This window comes from Hemicordylus capensis, chromosome 6 (assembly GCF_027244095.1).
Source record: "Hemicordylus capensis ecotype Gifberg chromosome 6, rHemCap1.1.pri, whole genome shotgun sequence".
Taxonomy (NCBI): Eukaryota; Metazoa; Chordata; class Lepidosauria; order Squamata; family Cordylidae; genus Hemicordylus; species Hemicordylus capensis.
The window spans coordinates 4,280,108-4,290,214 of NC_069662.1; positions in this window are offsets into that span (position 1 = coordinate 4,280,108).

Consider the following 10,107-nt stretch of genomic DNA (forward strand, 5'->3'; position numbering starts at 1 on the left):
GAATTCAATCAACTTTGAGGGTCCTAATGGAAATTTTTTTAAAGAATAGAACTCACTGCCTCGGGAGGGGGGGGCTGCTGCAACCATGGGAGGGTTTCCTGTGGTTCCTCTCCCTGCTCTGGTCTCAATTCAGCCCAGTTCAGGTGGTTTGCGGGCTGTTTTCAGTCCATAGTATTTTGTCCATAGTATTTTGTATTTTGTCCTGGCTGCCAATAGGCTTCCAGACAAAATACAAAGTGCTAGTTATAACTTATAAAGCCCTAAACGGCTTAGGCCCTGGGTACCTAAGAGAGCGTCTTCTTCACTACGAGCCCCACCGCCCATTGAGGTCATCTGAGGAGGTCCGTCTCCAATTACTGCCAACTCGTTTGGTGGCTACACAGAGACGGCCCTTCTCGGTCACTGCTCCAAGATTGTGAAATGCACTCCCTGCTGAGATACGATCCTCCCTAACTCTGGCAATTTTTAAAAAAAACACCTGAAAACCCATATTTTCGCCCAAGCTTTCTCAGCTTTTTAAAATTGTCTGTTTTAATTTTATAGTTGATTTTAAACTGTTGATTTGTTTTAACTTTTATATGTGTTTTAATTGTTTTATGTTAACCACCCAGAGACGAACATTTGGGCAGTACATAGGTTTGATGAATGAATGAATGAATGAATAAATAAATAAATAAATTCTGGGCTGCTTCCTTTAGTTCCGTAGAGAAAATCAAATGAGATTGTGGAATTGACTAAACTGGATTACAAGAGGCTTCTAATTTATTTATTTTATTCATTTATTTTATTTATTACATTTATAAACCGCCCCATCCAAAGGCTCTGGGAGTCTGGATGTACAACAAATTTAAAAAGACATAAAAACACACATCATTTAAAACACAGTGCTAAAAACAATATAAAAACAATTCAAAAACAATTAAACCCATTTAAAACTAATTAAAATACTTTTAAAAAACAATTTACAAACCTTGGAAGTAAGGGTGTGCATTTTCTTTTCTATTTCAATTCAGACTGAATCCGAAACACCCTCATTTCGTTCTTTGTTCGAAATCAACCCATCCGGAACACACCAATTTCATTTTCGATCCAAAATTTCATAATCCAAATCCAAAACGTTTCAGATTTTTAAAAGGGGTCCCAGGGCAAAATGAGTGGGCGGGTGTGGTAGTGCCCAGTGGGTGGAAGCTACCACCCAAATTTTAGAGGAATTGGGCAAAGGGCTGGTTTTTGGTGAATTTTTGAAGTTTGTACATCTTTAAGATTTCTCCCATAGGAGAAGAGGGTTGCAGAAGGAAATTTAAGGTGGAATAGGAGGAGGGGAGCAGCAGGAGGAGGAGGAGGAGCCTTACCCAGGAGCAGAGGGAGGCAGCCAAGTTGCTCCATCATCACACTTCAGAGGCTAGGGCTGAAAAGAGTCATTCCAGCTCTGAACTGATCTTCTTGTAGATCTCCTCCTCCTCCCCCTCCCTTCTGACCACGTCTGGAGGAGGAAGTGCAGCTACGTGGTGGTGGCATCAGGCACTATGGATTTGCCACACTGATTGAGACGGGCTGATTACCAGCAAGGTCTCAGAGTTCTTGGCAGAGTCTTTCAACACTGAGCTGCTCTGCAGGCACTCTTCTGTTCAAAACTTTGCAGATGTGGAAGTTGGTTTGCACTGCAGTGCTGCAATTTCCATACCTGTCCTCATCTCCATAAGTACCAAAATCTCCACTCTAAATGGTTTTGCCTGAATAAATCCACATTTTAAGCAATTGTGATAGTCATGTGGAGGGACAAAAATCCATGAACCCACCCTTTGGCCACTGGAAGTGGCCCTAAAGAATGGCTACCTACACTTTCTGAGAGCCAGCTTGGCTTTGTTCAAGTTACCTCTTGTAGTCTTGAGGACTAGAAGCTTGTTTTTAAAAGGAAAGGAGAAGATCACGGATTCTTAGGAAACTCAATACTGGATCCAAGACATGTTGTGCACTTGAGAGATACCATCACGGGATATCTGCAACTGTAGCCAACACCTTTTCTCTGGTGTTATGATCTTAAGTCTATAAAACCAGAGAGGGTCAATGGAAGGCTTTGAAACACACACCTATACTTCAGCACAACTTAAGATGTTGGTTGATATTGAAGCTATTCCCACGGTCCCTGGAAAGCAGGCTAAGGGAGCTTCCCAGGGACCGTGGGAATGTGCTCCCAAGGTGGCAAGCCCACCAAATTACCCCTCCCCTAACATGAGGTTAACAGAGGAAGCGCTCCGTTACCCCCATCTTTTTGCTTGTGTGTTGCCGCGGCACACAGACACACACGAATGACCTCCGACCAGGAGGCTGCAAGCAGCCTCCCAGGCTTGGGGGTCTCTCCAGGATGCCCCACGCACTCGGGTGGGGCATCCTGGAACTTCCGGGGGGCCACGTGGCCCCTGATCCCCGCAGCCCCCGCCGGCTCCGTAACGAAGCCCCCTCCGGCGCTTCACACCAATCGTGTGAAGTACCTCATTGTTTTAATGAAAGGTGGTATGTAAACCTCGCAATCAATCAATTAAACAAACAGCTGTTTTGGATGCTGCTTTGGATGCTTTGTCCTCTTTAACTCCACCCTGGATGCTGCCAGGGTGGAGTTAGAAATTGGGGGAGGGGGGCTGCCTGTCTTGCTCTGACTGTTCTTGTCGGAGATGGCATTCCAGTGCATCGACATTTTGCACCAACTATTCTAATGGCCACTGGGGCATTGGGGGTAGAGGTAGCTAGTGAGGGTCTCCTTACCTGTCCCTGCTTGCCTCTACTCTATGACCCTTGCTTGGACTCCTCAGGTATTTCCTGTGGTGAGCTAGTTCTATTTCCTTTCCTCCTAGACAGAAGATGGAAACATCTCTCTCTCTCTCTCTCTCCCTACATATTCATTATGTAGCTGGTAGATAGGATAGGTCTTTCCTATCCCAAATGTATTTCATTAATAAACCTGTTTAGTTTAGACTCTACAGTGATCTCTATGTGTGTTACTTAACTACCTGCAACAACAAAACTCTGCACTCTGTAATTGGCATGGTAGCTTCCTTGGTGCTTTGCTAAATAATCACAAACCGCAACAGTTCTTGCTGCCTAATGGTCCGTTGTGAAGCCGTTAATTAGCTCAAGGAAATCATAGGGACCTAGGAAGCTGCCTTCTACTGAGTCAGACCATTGGTCTATCTAGCTCAGTATTGTCTTCACAGACTGGCAGCAGCTTCTCCAAGGTTATAGGCAGGAATCTCTCTCAGCCCTATCTTGGAGATGCTGCCAGGGAGGGAACTTGGAACCTTCTGCTCTTCCCAGAGCGGCTCTGTCCCCTAAGCAGAATCTCTTAAAATGCTCACACATCAAGTCTCCCATTCATATGCAACCAGGGTGGACCCTGCTTAGCAAAGGGAACAAGTCGTGCTTGCTACCTCAAGACCAGCTCTCCTCCCATTCTAACCTAGCAGTTAGTTTTGAAGTGAATCGAAGGCTGAACAAGCTGCCCTTGAAGGCAACGCCTTTTCTGTGGGAACGGAGCTCAAGCTGGCAATCTTCCTTGGCCTTCCGTTTTCACTTCTCATTTCATTTCCCAGCTTTGCTTGTTCCCTCTGCTAAAACTGAGATAAATTTCATCTTCATCTTCCTCATCAGTGCACCATATTACAGAGGTGGGGCTGAGCGCCTTGCTTTCTGGAACCAGGGACCAAGCATGTGGGGAGGAGGGAGGGAAGGGAATGGTTATAGTTTACTGGAGACTGCAAGTCTAGAGCCATGAGGGGGGAAACTGAGGCTGCTGTGGTATATGGATCTCCCCCCACCCACCCCTTGAAGTGTGTGAACAACCCTGCTGTGTTCCCTCCAGAACTCTGTAGAATTATTATGCTTGAGATTCCCTCCTTTCCTTGAGCCTTTCCAGATGGAGGGTTTTGTGGCAAGGGCTTTTTATTCTCCCACAACCAGGAACAGGTAGAGTCTAGCAAAACAACTAATCCTCTTCCGGTGTAAGCTTGAGAAAAGCAGAGGCAGGCTGGCCTTTATGTTGGAGGAGAGGAATTCTATGCAGCAGAGGATTCGTGTGAGAGGAGAGAGCCGTTCTAAACGCCTCCTGGCCTGGCCTTTCACTGGAGAATTCAGACCCCACCTCAGCACTATGCAGTGGGGGAGTAATAGGCTGGTCACTTCTTGACCACCTTTGGCCATTTCTGCTTCTCATGTCACCCATTATCTTGGTAACTTCACAGGGAGTTATTCACACATGGCTTCATGATGCGGGGTAAATGTTGAGCGAAGCCCCTTCAAAGTACACTCGAGGCATCTGAGGGAAGCAGCCCCTCCCCTCTGCTCTCGGGTTTTCTTTTGGAAGCAGTTTGCATTGCATACTTCCTTCTAGCAGAGAAAGAGAGAGAGACAGAGAGCGCACTCCTTGGAGAGGAACACAATGATTCTATGTCAGTGCCTCTCTCTATTTGCTCCAGCGTTTTCAGAAAAACTCTCTTAAAACCGGCATTTTAATAACCCGGAAATACATCGAGATAAGCTAGAATTCAGAAGACAAAGCCCGATTTGTATGTGGAGTGCTTCCAAAAATCTCGAACGGACTTCAGGGTATGTTTGGCTGGTGTGTGAATGCACACACTCTCTTCCGAAGAAGATTCAAGGTAGAAGCCCTGTCTGTAAAACCTCCTGGCTGGCGAGTGAGGTTCAGCAGACTGTTCAGAGCCACACACATCCCACCTCTACATCTTCTTGCTCTCTCGACCCAGAACCAAGCTCCAACCCCCTGCCCCTGGTCTGTATCCCAGTAGGAGAAATGGGAAAAGTCCAGAGATGTACTGCAGATGGTTGAACCAAGGACACCAGGCTTACTGACATGGACATGTTGTGGCTGCTGGTGTTGTGATCCTTTTGGCTTTGTTCTCAGAGGTAAAATTGGAGCTTCTGTAAAGTCAGATGCTTCCAAATGATTTATGTGTTCCAAACACTAGGTCTGACATCGTGGGAGGGGCCGGTTTCCTCTGCCCTCACTCGGGAGCACAAAACTATACAGTGCCTTAGACTAGTTTTGATGCAATATCATCAACTGGGGGAACAAAACTGACATTTCCAAAGAGAAACAGGGTGCCCTCCCCCATCCCAAAAAGCTTAAAATGGGCACGGGACAGATAGTTACCCCACCCACCATAGAAAGCCCATTCATTTCTGGCATGGTTTTTCTCCCAATTGACTTATAATGGGCATGGAATAGATACTACCCCACCTTAGAAAGCCCATTCGTTGGGAATAGTTTTTTACCCTGTGTCATATTTTTATGAATAACATAAATATCATAACTGGGGTGGGGGGGGGATACTTGTAGATATATCATGTACCAGAGTCCAGGTAAGAGTATGACAACATTGACAACAAGAGCTTACCTGGGAGTTCAGTGGTTTGCTTATTTACTCACCTTTATGAAACTGGAGGTGGAAATCCACTTGGAGGTGGAAATCCACTCCAAAATCCAGATGAGCATTAAAAGTTCATTTTAGGCATGCCTAGCTTTTCCTTTGAATTTCAATGGGACTTCCTAGAATAAACTCTATCGATATGTCAGCCCAGGGATTTAAATGCAGGCACCCAATGCTCTGCTTTAAAAGATGGGTCTTTAAAATCTTTCGAAAAACTGACAAAGAAGTCAGAGCAACAGGGAGCATGTTCCAAAGCTCAGGAGCAGCTGCAGAGAAGGCCCAACCCTGAGTCGCCACCAAACAAGCCGGCAGCAACTGTAGGCAGGCACACCTTCCCAGAGGACTGTAACAAAAGCAAAGGTATTTTTGGAGATGGGGAAGAGGTGCGCTTGAGAAAGAAATGAATTAAATGCTAAGAAGGTCAAAGTGAGCTTTGTTTGAACATACAGATCGGCCACCAAAGAGGGCATCCCCTCACGTTCCACATGTCCATCAGTCATAGCTGTCTTTTGGAGTCCTTTTGCTGCATGGATATAGATGGGATCCAAAATCTGTTTCTCTCCATCCTAGGAAGTCAAAAGGTCATGATCCCAGATCCAGCAAACCTGCCCTCCCACACACACCAGTTAGGATAGGAGGTCAATCTTTTACTGCTGAGCAAGGTGGGTAGACCCCATGATCCAGACCCCACACCACTGAGACTCTCTGCTCTAGGAGAACTGGCCCAGTACCTCCTCCATGCCCCAAGGACAAAAGGCTGTGCCTTCATCCTCTGACTCAGGAGGTTCCTGTGAGAACCTGTCAGTCCAAGCAGAGGTTCCCTAAGGACCACCGGAACCAGCACTTACAAAACTGAGCACAGAGCATTACCCAGGGAGGAGGAAGGGCTAATCCACACTACCTGGGCAGCAACCATATAAATCAGAGTCAGCTCCAAACAACTGCACAGAACATCCATTGTACGTTGTTGTGCCTAACCTTCCTACTCAGAGCCGGCCCTTCACCTGCTATGCTTCCCTTGTAGCTGTCTGAGGGGTCCCTTTACTCCACAAACCCCCAAATCCCTGCCCCAAGAGAGGCCCCCGATGGGCTGTTGACCCGAGAGAGCAACTTGAATTTCATTAAGGGGTTATTCAACCTTGAGTCTTGTACCTTCTTTTAAACTTAATAGTGACAATTGTCTTTCCCACACTAGCATATTATTTTGCTATAATTCTCCCATTTTCTCAACCTAAAGGGTTCTAAGTTTCTTTCTTGTCTGTATATTTTGTTGAGGTTTAGAACAGTATCACTCCAGTATCGACACACAAGTATCGATACACAAGAGCTAAAACAGCAACCGCTGCTGGAAACCAGCTTAAGCTCGAAAGCTATTTGTAATGTTTGGGCTATTCTACTTACCTGTGTGGCTGAATTAATGGTCTTCTTGTCTGCAAGGGACACCATCCGGGAAAGAGCAGCAAATGAGGCTGGAAGGAAAAAAGAAGTGGAAAATCAAGGTCCAATTTCTGTAAAACCTGGACCAGGACAGGTCTCAATTTCCTAATCTGGGAGGGAGGGCGGCAAAAGTGAAAAGGTGTTTCAAAAAGTATGTACTGCTATCTTGCTCCCACAGATATCAGTAAGTCTGCTCTAGGAGTTTTGGCTAGTCTAGCTAGTCTAAGGATGTTTTTACCTGTTTTTGAAGAAATTGGGTTTTTTGTGATAGGATTTCATTTGACAATATTTTGCCCCTGAAGAAGACTTCTGCCAGTTGGGCTTCAATAAACAAATTTTACATCTTAGGACTTGGGTCTCCTCTATTGCAACTGTGAAAACTGCACAAGTTTCCTGTTCCAAGAGAGTCAGATCACACCCATGCATGGGAGTAATGTTGCACTTGCAAGTAACTTACATTGCATGCAAGTACATTACATGCAAGCAACTTACTTGCATGTAAACTTCAAATATTCCGCACTTTATCTGGCTATTAATGAAAATGTATTTAAGAAATACTCTCACAGAGGTTAAGGCAACATTTATGCCACCCACTCCCCACCCCCACAACTCGCTGGCTCTTTCTCTCTCTGGACCAGCAGTTCATGGTTCAGACATTTGCTTGTCCTCTTCCAGCTGTGCTTCAGATAGTCTCCAGCAATTCTCACAAGGTCTGGACACAAAGATCCATGGCAAGAAGTTGGTTTAAACATCCACAGGCAAGATCTAAAGCGTAGCCTCAATATTTTTCCTCAGGCCCCAGCAAAATATAACCATTCCCCTCCCTCCTCCACCTCCATGCTTGGTCCCTGCTCCAGAAAGCAACAAGCAAGGTGCTCAGCCCCCCTCTGTAATATGGTATAAGATGGACGCAAGTGGGCTGAAATGCATATCTGCAGGAGCCAGAGCAGGGAAAGGGAATGAGAAGTGAAAATGAAAGGCTGGTCCAGTTGGGCATCTTCGCCTCCATTCCCACAGAAAAGGCGCTGCTTTCGAGGGCTGTATTGCAGCCCCTTCCCTCAGTTCTGCCTTCGATTCCCTTCAGAACTAAGCAGCCAGGGACAGCCACAGCAAGCCAGCTTCTCTTTCTTCTCTCTTTCATTTTCTCCCACAACCTGTCACAAAAGAGCAGCATCCAGAAATAAACTACAAGGAGGCAGAAAGCAAAGACCACAAACCAGAGTGGGGAGGAGGCCTCATCCTGTGTGTGGAACTGTGCTGAAGTATAAGTGTGCATTCAATATCTTCTCTTGTCCCTCTGTGCTTTATTAAGGGCCACCTGATCAGTACAGTGGGACAGATGTTTCCATGATCCAGGTGTTGGCTACAGCTGTGTTTACATGATTCTTTCTCCCAAGAGCATAGAACGTCTCAGATCCAGTTCTGAGCATCCTAAGAATCCCCTGATTTTATCTTTTTCTTTCTAAGTAAAGCTTCTAGTCTGCAAGAGATAACTTGAACACGTGTGAATAACTCATGGTGACGTTCCAAAAGCCATGATGGTTTGCACAGAAATGGGGGTAGTGTTTTTTGAGGCCAGATGATGCATTCATAGGTCTTTGTCCCTCAATATGATTAGCAGAAATTGCTTAATGTGCATAATTTATTCAGGTGAAGCAACTCAGAGTAAAGATTCTGGTTCTCATGGAGCTGAAGAGAAGCATGAGATTTGTAGTACTGCATCAAGACCTGCACTTGCAGTCTTGAATAAAAGAGTTTCTGTGGAGGAGCTCAGTACTGAAAGGCGTGCCGTGAATTCTTGAGGTCTTGCTGGTGGTCAGCCCGTCTCGAGCACTATGGCAAACTCATTGTGCCTGATGTCACCACCACCTAGCTGTACTTCCTGCAAGGGTGGTCAGAACGGGAGAGGGGGGAGATCTGCAAAAGTATCGACACACTCCTGGGTGATTGCTTTTGAACTCAACTTCTGAAGCACGATGGAGCAACTTGGCCGCCTCTCTCTGCTCTTGGGTAAGGCTCCTTCTTCTCCTGCTGCTCTCCTCTTCCTCTTCCACCTGGAATTTTATTCTGCAACCCTTTCCTTCCCAGTTCTGCAAGCACTCTGAATCTGCACACAAATGAGCACTTGTCAAGGGCTTGAAGCTGAGATTCTGCAGCTTTCTCTGCGATACCTGCTACTTTTTTTTATTATTCCACCATGATCACTAGGCAAGCAGCTTTTTACCCTTCAGCATTTTCTCAACCAGACCTTGGTTGGTGGCCAGCGCTGGAATACTAAAGGTGGTCATCTTGGAATACTGAAACTCATGTGTTCCCCTCTCAGTGTCCTTCTCGGGGACCATAGCCTGCATCTTTGAGCTCAGAGAGAAAATCCCTTGTAGCTGGAGAAATACCCTTTCATCTGGGGTTTCCAACTCTGACCGAATCTATTCCAGAAGATTATTTTCCACACTATTTTTCACAATATGAAGCCATTAAAATCTCCCCAAAATGTTTTCAGGAGCCATCAGTGGTAGTGTTCCCAACAGTCCTGTATTATACGGGAAGTCCCGTATCTGAGGCAAAAAAACTCTTGTCCCGAATGGGATGCTGTTTTCCCAACATTATTGGCAGAGACTGGGGCTCTCCCTCATCCCTCAGCGCATTTGCATTGAGCCCCTGGAAGTCGGGGTGAAGTCCATCATATAATGCCAAAGAAACAACAAAGTTCACAAAAGAAGCCCCAGTTGCTCTGCAAACTGGCTGGAGCAATAGCCTGGTTCTATTTCCATCTTGCAAGCTGCAACTGGGACTTCTTTTGTGAAGTTTGTTATTTGGGATTTGTTACCTTGTTAACTCCCTGGAAGCCAAATTAAGGAACTTTTCACGGGGCTGCCCAGAGAAAAGCCTCCAGTTCCAGACAGAGACCTGACTATTTTTTTCTTAAGCAGCCCTTCTTCTCCTTTTCTCTTTCAGCCTCATGCTCACTTCTTTCCTGGATGGTGACCCTAACAGGTAAAAAAAGATTAATCCAATCCATTTCTCCAAATATTCAACAGGGAGACTGTGGCCATCTGTCACACAATGAAGTCATTCACACAACTGTGGGACAGTGGGCGGGCGGGGGGGGTGCTGGTGGAACTCATCTTCCCCCAAAATGAGTGATCAACCTTGCTGGGATCATAGTGTGGACCAAAATGATCCACACTATGTGGTGCAGCATGGTGCCACACAGAGCTCCAGAGACCAG